The 6,300-nt window shown below is 39.5% G+C and overlaps 3 non-coding genes across 3 annotated transcripts; 2 read left to right on the top strand and 1 right to left on the bottom strand.

The window, feature by feature from the left end:
• Positions 1 to 631: 631 nt before the first annotated feature.
• Trnaf-gaa lies at positions 632 to 704 on the top strand. Its single transcript has one exon. It is a non-coding gene; the product is annotated as a tRNA-Phe (tRNA).
• Positions 705 to 2,135: 1,431 nt separating this feature from the next.
• On the top strand, positions 2,136 to 2,208 carry Trnaf-gaa. The gene has a single exon. It is a non-coding gene; the product is annotated as a tRNA-Phe (tRNA).
• A 924-nt stretch (positions 2,209 to 3,132) lies between these two features.
• Positions 3,133 to 3,205, bottom strand: Trnaf-gaa. The gene has a single exon. It is a non-coding gene; the product is annotated as a tRNA-Phe (tRNA).
• Between the last annotated feature and the right edge of the window lie 3,095 nt (positions 3,206 to 6,300).

Genomic DNA, 6,300 nt, shown 5'->3' with positions numbered 1-6,300 from the left:
TTCTTTCTCTCTCTCTTCCTTCTTTATTATGTTTCCGACGAAGAGCTCCGCTCGAACGTCATATAGCCCTCCTGCTCACCTGTCCTGTCCTATCTTCCATTGTTCCAGTTCCTGTGCCCCTTTGGATTAATAATAATATCTATATATATTGTATCATATATTATATTATATATATATATTATATATATATATATATATAGATGTATATATATATATTATATATATATATATATAGATAATAGATATACATGTATATATACAGGTGTATATGTATACATGCATATGTATAGCTGTATATGTAGAGATGTATTTCTATAGAAATACATGTATGTCTAGACGTATATATATATAGATGTACATGTAATATGTACACATATATATACACATATATATACACATATATATGCATACATATATACACCCATACACACATAAACCCCCGTTATGATACATATATTGCTAAGCGAAGGTGACGGGTGGAAAACTCGGGTTGGCGATTTCTGAAGTTTTGGTTTCTTCTATAAGCCATCGCTGAGTTCTCGTTTCTATTTGCTCTTCCCTGTCTGTAACAGGAATGCGGTTTGGTATACAATACAATTGACATGGAAAGTTTAGACAAATGCTATTACCAGCCGAAATAGCTCAGTTGGGAGAGCGTTAGACTGAAGATCTAAAGGTCCCTGGTTCAATCCCGGGTTTCGGCATCCGGTGGCTGGTCTGCTTCCTTTTTTTTTTTTTTATCTTTCGCTCTTCACATTCAAGTTTTAGTCTAGGTCTCACCAACAGTTCCTTTCACTGGTTTTTTTTCCATTCCTTTCATCCCGGATTCCACCCACCTTCATTCCACTCGATTTATAATATATTACAAGTTTGGTGATGCAAACAAGAAAATAGAATCCAAAATACGAGTGTATGTATATTTGTATTAGGGCTCCCGCAAGTGCCAACGCATGATGACTCTCGGCCGTTGGGCCCACTCTACTACTGCTTCTGCTAAATATTAATAAAAATGTATCATATTGCATCAATTTTTCAGCGACTCCCTACCAATTTTTGTCTAAACTTCACGTTTCTTTTTCAAGACTTTCATTACAGTCTCAACGGATTCCTGACAATACCTATTTCTTTACTACCCTACCCACAAGGGGCCAAACCGAGAGGACAAACAAGGACAGACACACTGATTAAGTCGATTATATCGACCCCAGGGCGTAACTGGTACTTATTTAATGGACCCCGAAAGGATGAAAGGCAAAGTCAAACTGACAATACCTTTCACCTAGTGCATGCCTTTATATCACTACAAGCCTTTCTTATATCTCCTGAGGGATTTGTTCATTTCTCATTCACCATTTACATTTTTTCTTCTTGAAACACAAACCACTTTTTTAATCCCTTTTGCTATAAATTGGGCTGACTAAAGCCCTTGTGAATGGATTTGGTAGTAGGAAACGAAAGAAGGGACTGCTGCAGTAAGGTGTGAGTATGAGAGGGGAATATGTTGAATAAAATCATAATTAACTGATCCTCTGTGTTTTTCTTTTACCTCAAGCCAAGAACTTTTCAGCACTACCTCGTACATGTAAGACTATGCTATGGATACGTGTAAATTCCAACAAAGCGCCTCGTGACTAGAAAATGGTATTTTCCCCCACTGGTGATTTATGCGAAAAATAAAAAACAGGAAAACATGCGTCCATATAGTTTTGATCGAAAGTCAGGAACGGAAAACTCAGAGCAACAATTCTTTTCCGCTTCTTCTCACTCAAACGCTCTCTCTTTCTTTCTATCCCTCTCTCTCTCTCTCTCTCTCTCTCTCTCTCTCTCTCTCTCTCTCTCTCTCTCTCTCTCTCTCTCTCTCTCTCTCTCTCTCACACACGTAAAAAGGCGCACACATGAATTCATAGAGAGTCACTTTAAATTCTTTGCAGTACTTACATTCTGATTTCATCGGTAACCCCGGCTACTGGGGGTCAATGAAATCTGTTGTGCTGTGTTTGATATAATTGATTAAAGTACTCTCAGCTTGTCGCCTGATGTTAAAAGCCATTATCTACAGCAAAACGTCTTTGGCAAGAATGTACTGTGAGACACAATACGATTGACATAGAAAGTTTAGATAAATGCAGTCACCAGCCGAAATAGCTCAGTTGGGAGAGCGTTAGACTGAAGATCTAAAGGTCCCTGGTTCAATCCCGGGTTTCGGCATCCGGTGGCTGGTCTGCTTCTTTTATTTTTATTCTATTTTCGCTTGAAATTTGCTTTTGACCTGAAGAACTAATCCTTTCATTGATACTTTTTCGACCCAGGTTCTAGCTATTCCATCTAGATTCTGTCTCAAATACTGTGATAATAGTATTAACACCAATTTTCTGCGACTTTTTGCCACTCTATGTCTCAGTTCACATGTTTCTTCTTCTTCGCGATTTGCTTTATGGCTTCATGCACTTCCCGATGTATTACAATCTCAAAAACCATTTGCGACTCATTTTTTTGCCTGCGTCTTGAGAAGAAATCTTTGAACTTTTTCACCTTTCATCGCTATTTGCATTTCTGTTTTTTCTTAAAAACACCGCGACACTGATTGTTTGGAGCGATGCTACCGCCACCCGAAATGGCTCAGTGGGGATAGCGTTATACTGAAGATCTAGAGGCCCCTGGTTCAATCTCGGGTTTCGGCATCTAGTAACTGGTCTGTTACTAGATTCTCTTTTCGTTCAAACTTAATTTTAGGAACGAAGACCCTTTCCTTTCAATGATTTTATTCGTCTTTCATTTCATATCGGATTCGACTCATCTTCGCTTCCAGATTCCAGCTATTTCCCCTAGCTTGTCTGGCAAACATTAGATTTTTAAAATACGTTAGATAATTTTCGAGTGTTTCTTCCATATATGTAAAACCTGATGTCTTTCTGACTCGTAAGAGTATCAAATGATTTCTGAACCCACTTTTCGCCCACTTTGCGCCTGGATCCTTGTATCTTCAGAGGAAATCTAATGTTTGCCAGACAAGCTAGGTGAAATAGCTGGAACCTGGGTCGAAAAAGTATCAATGAAACGATTAGTTCTTCAGGTCAAAAGCAAATTTCAAGCGAAAATAGAATAAGAATAAAAAACAGTCCAGCCACCGGATGCCGAAACCCGGGATTGAACCAGGGACCTTTAGATCTTCAGTCTAACGCTCTCCCAACTGAGCTATTTCGGCTGGTGGCTGTTATTATCTAAACTTTCTATGTCAATCGTATTGTGTCTCACAGTACATTCTTGCCAAAGACGTTTTGCTGTAGATAATGGCTTTTAACACCAGGCGACAAGCTGAGAGTACTTTAATCAATTAAACCCTACAGTTTCCAAGAGTACAACTGTATTCGTCTTTGCTTAGATAAAATGACAAAATTGTGGGTGTTAAGTCTTGAATTTTTCCACTTTTCATTCATCATTTTCCTTTTTGTTTTCTGAAATCTTCGAAAAGATTAGCGCTAGAAGTTATTAGAGACAGACAGATAGTTTACTAAGAAATAGAAGAAAGGGTGACGATTCCCCATAAGGGAAGAAGACCGCTTCAGGGTATATACACTGTTGTACCGTTGAATTACAAATAATGCTCATCTTTTATGCTCGGGTTACCCTACAGTTTCCAAGAGTACAGCTGTATTCGTCTTTGCTTAGATGAAATGACAAAATTGTGGGTGTTAAGTCCCCATGGAGGAGTCTTTCTAACTTGTAAGAAGTTGAAATTTTATAAATATTACTTCATTTGTGTCTAATATCTATGGTTAACATTTCATCAACAGCAAAAATATATGAATTGTCATGGGGGTTATGGCCCTTATGCTTGGAATATAATTTCCAAATTTCATAAAGATCCATTCAGTAACTTTGACCTAATTTTGGAACATAAAAGAAATGACTAAAATTTCGGAGTTAAGGCTCCTATTAGAGTGTTATATATATTATATACATTATATATATATATATATTATCTATATAATAATATATATATATATATATATATATATATATATATATAGAATATATAATATATAACACACATAAAGATATAATTGGTAGATACAACTGAGTGGCCAAAGAAAAATATGAGACACAACCTAGTGCTTTTTCATGTTGATAAGCCTGGTACTTATTCTATTATTTTCTTCTTGTGAAACCAGTAAGTTATGTGGATGTAAATAAATGAACAGCAGTTGTAAAGCAGTGATGAGGGCGAAACACAGAGACAAAGACACACACGTACACTTACATATATACATACATATATATATATATACAATTGATTTGTTTCAGCTCCTGTCTACGAAATCCATATATATTGTAGTTGGCATCCTTTTTGTCTCAGGAGACAATGGAGTTGTGCATAAAATAATCTAGTCCGGCTTTTACATTTCATGTCCTAATACATCTCCTGCTGTGGCTGTGTAGTCCTATCCTGGACAAACACTACCTCTGGCAGGTCCCGCAAATGTAGCGAAGACTTTGCCTGGCTGGTTTTAATGTCATACTTTCTTGTTGACGTCTTTTCTTGTCTTTCCATTTCTCCTCTCTCTCTATGTCACTCCTTTGTGTACCCTCTTTTACGGTACGTCACCAATCTCCACGGTTGATGGCAACTGCTTCCCAGTTGGTAATATTGATATTGCAGGCATTCATGTCCCTTTTGCAAACATCCTTGTATCGTAAAAACGGTCTTCCCACAGACCCAGTGCCCCTAGCAAGCTCTCCGTTGAGTATGTCCTTGGGGATTCTGCCATCTTCCATACGGTTAACATGTCCAAGCTATCTCATACGTCTTTGTGTGAGGAGTGCAAATATGCTTGGTATTCCTGCTTGCTTGAGGACATCTTTGTTGGGGACATGATTCTGCCATTTGATGCGAAGGATTTTCTGGAGGCAGCGCAGGTGAAAGATATTTAGGCGACGCTCTTGGCGTGTGTATGGCGTCCAAGTCTCACTTCCATACAGTAGAGTGCTAAGTACACATACCTGGTAAATCTTCAATTTTGTGGTCTTGATCAGCTTATTGTTGTTCCATGCCCGTTTGGAGAGTTGGGCCATCACAGCAGCTGCCTTGCCAATGCGTATATTGAGCTCAGCATCAAGGGATAGGTTTTAGGTGACGGTAGAGCCAAGATAGGTAAACTTCTCCAACTCCATGATGTTGGTCTTCTTGAGGTTGATAAATAATCCAAAGTTGCCAAATGCTTGCTCAAAACAGTTGATGTGTGTGATACCAGAGCGGCATCATCAGCAAATAGCATTTCCTTGAACAGGACGCTCCTGATTTTGGTCTTAGCAAGCAGACGCGAGAGATTGAACAGTTTCCCATCACTTCTTCCGTGCAGAAACACTCCATCATCTGATGTCTCAAAGGCATGTGACAGCAGCAGCGAGAAGAAGATGCCAAATAATGTAGGAGCAAGGACACAACCTTGCTTTACCCCATTTTATATTTGGAAGGCGGCTGATGTTGAACCGTTGTGCTGTATGGTGCCTTGCATATCATCATGGAAAGATGTGATGATCCTCAGAAGCTTTGATGGACATCCAATTTTTTGGAGCAGGATGAAGTGGCCTTTTCTACTTACCAAGTCAAAGGCCTTTGTCAGATCAATGAAGGCCATATATAATGGCATTTTCTGGTCTCTGGACTTCTCCTGAAGTTGGCGTATGGAGAATATTATGTCAAAAGTTGATCTGCTTCTTCTAAAGCCACACTGCGATTCTGGATAAATTCGAGAAGCAAGCAGTTGTAGCCTGGACAGGATAATGTGAGCAAAGGCCTTTCCAACAGTGCTTAGAAGAGATATTCCACGGTAATTGTTACAATCACCACGGTCACCTTGTTTTTGTAAAGCGTAATGATGTTAGCATCCCGCATATCCTGAGGGACTGTACCTCTTCCCAGCACTGACACAGAAGCTCATATGTTGATGAAGCGGATGGTGTTTTGCCGGGTTTGATGATCTCTAAGGGGATGCCGTCTTTTCCCGGAGCCTTGTTACTTGCTAGGGAGTCAATCGCCTTTGGTGAGCTCTGCTATAGATGGCAGACTGTCAAGTTCACACATGACTGGCAAGATCTTGACACTGTCGATTGCTACCGTGATCCCCCGTGAGTAGAGATACTGGTAGTACTCCGCCCATCTATCCATTTGCTTGCTTTGGTCCTTGATGAGATCTCCAGTAGTTGATTTCAGAGGGGTTGACTTGGTGGCGGATGGACCGAGAGCCTTCTTCAAACCGGCATATATCCCACGGGTGTCGCCACTGTCAGCAGCTGACT

This window comes from Octopus sinensis, linkage group LG6 (assembly GCF_006345805.1).
Source record: "Octopus sinensis linkage group LG6, ASM634580v1, whole genome shotgun sequence".
Lineage (NCBI taxonomy): Eukaryota > Metazoa > Mollusca > Cephalopoda > Octopoda > Octopodidae > Octopus > Octopus sinensis.
Note: the sequence above shows the minus strand (reverse complement) of the source record. Positions and strands in the feature narration are given on the sequence as shown.